Source organism: Dreissena polymorpha, chromosome 9 (genome assembly GCF_020536995.1).
Source record: "Dreissena polymorpha isolate Duluth1 chromosome 9, UMN_Dpol_1.0, whole genome shotgun sequence".
NCBI classification, from domain to species: domain Eukaryota; kingdom Metazoa; phylum Mollusca; class Bivalvia; order Myida; family Dreissenidae; genus Dreissena; species Dreissena polymorpha.
The window spans coordinates 47,532,040-47,534,099 of record NC_068363.1 but is presented as its reverse complement, the minus strand read 5'-3'; positions in this window follow the sequence as shown (position 1 = coordinate 47,534,099).

Genomic DNA, 2,060 nt, shown 5'->3' with positions numbered 1-2,060 from the left:
TAAATAAGGCCTATTGTGTGCAAACTTTAAAAATCTTCTTGTTCTTAATTATAGAGCCTAGGGCTACTAAATTTGGTATGTAGTGATATCTAATAGTCCTCTACCAAATTTGTTCAAATTATTTCCCTGGGCTCAAATTTGACCCGGCCCCGGGGGTCACAAAACTGAACATATGACGTTTACCAGTGGAGATTACTGCGGCCGTTTGGCTGTGACCAACAACAACATCAACATCTTGTAAACATGAGATAAAACCCTGTAATTTAGCGCCATTTTAGGTCAGATGGTGACTGCTTACAAAGGCATTGAAGTAAGAACATATGTGTTATGAATGTTTTTCTTACAAACTGAAAAAAGTCGGGTTTTATTTAAATATGTTGAAAGTGACCATATATCTGGATGAAAATATTTTGGATGACATGTTAATTTCATGTCTTTTTTTGTAGTGTTAAAACCAGTTTAATAATATATTATTGATTTTAAAAACACAACTTCCATGAACATAATTATTTCAAGAAAAGTCAATATATGATACTGCAAGGTAAACTCAAACTTTGTATCCAAGAGAAGGTGTTGAAATTAATGAAGTGCAATGTTCTTAACTATCGTATATGCTGCTTTTTAATAACTAATGATTCATTGTTCCATTTGTGAATCGTGACTCATGAATTGTGGATATGATTGTCAATTGCTCAACAATCCATATATATTTCTGACCATTTTATAATTTTCTTAATATAAGTTATGAATTGATCTTAGAAGTCAAATGTATTACTTAATTAAAAACATTTATAAATATAAAGAAATAATCTTTAGATTATCATAATATTCTCAGGCCTGTTGGTCTAAGGGATGTGTGGGTTGATGAGCAATTTCTCCTTTTATCACAATTATTTCTACCCTACCTGATCATTTCCTTCATATTCCATTTTAATTTAATTGACATCTGCAACCTCTTTCAAATTGGGAAAGTCCAAAATGTGTCGTTTGGTAAAGGTTTAAGGCATTTTCATTCCTATGGGTCTTGAGAATCTGTTTCAAATCAAATGCGTAGATTTGATCGTCGGCGTCTAAAAATATGTGAAATAGAAAGAACGACAATATCTTTTGGAGAGATAAATGTACCTACGTTATAAGCAAAGGACCTGTGCAACAATTCCCGGGCTTTTAAGTCTGTTTAGTTAACACGCTAGTAACTTTTTCCATTTATAAAAATGCTCACCCTTCCAACTTTAAACCCCCAGTGGGACGAGGGATAGAAAGAGAAAGTCACATGCTTGAGTACATTTCAACCCATGCGCATTGCACGTTTTTTTTTCGCAAAGAAAAAACAGTGGAGCGATACAGGGCTATCATGGCCCTCTTGTTTTGAATATACAGTTATTATATATGACTTATTACTTATTTAAGATCTTTGCTAAAAGAATATACAAACAAGACTTAATATCTCGGCTATCAAAACTGATTTATATAGTTATCATTATAGTATTCAGATATTACATACTGATATCCATACACAAATTCTGGCATTCATTTATTAGCTCATCTATTTTTTGAAAAAAAAATATGAGCTATTGTCATCACCTTGGCGTCGGCGTCTGCGTCGGCGTCGGCGTCCGGTTAAGTTTTGCGTTTAGGCCCACTTTTCTCAGAAAGTATCAATGCTATTGCATTCAAACTTGGTACACTTACTTACTATCATGAGGGGACTGGGCAGGCAAAGTTAGATAACTCTGGCGTGCATTTTGACTGAATTATGTGCCCTTTTTATACTTAGAAAATTTAAAATTTTGGTTAAGTTTTGCGTTTAGGTCCTCTTTTTTCAGAAAGTATCAATGCTATTGCATTCAAACTTGGTACACTTACTTACTATCATGAGGGGACTGGGCACGCAAAGTTAGATAACTCTGGCGTGCATTTTGACAGAATTATTTGCCCTTTTTATACTTAGAAAATTGAAAATTTTGGTTAAGTTTTGTGTTAAGGTCCATTTTATTCCTTAAGTATCAAAGCTATTGCTTTCATACTTGCAACACTTACTAACTACCGTAAGGGGACTG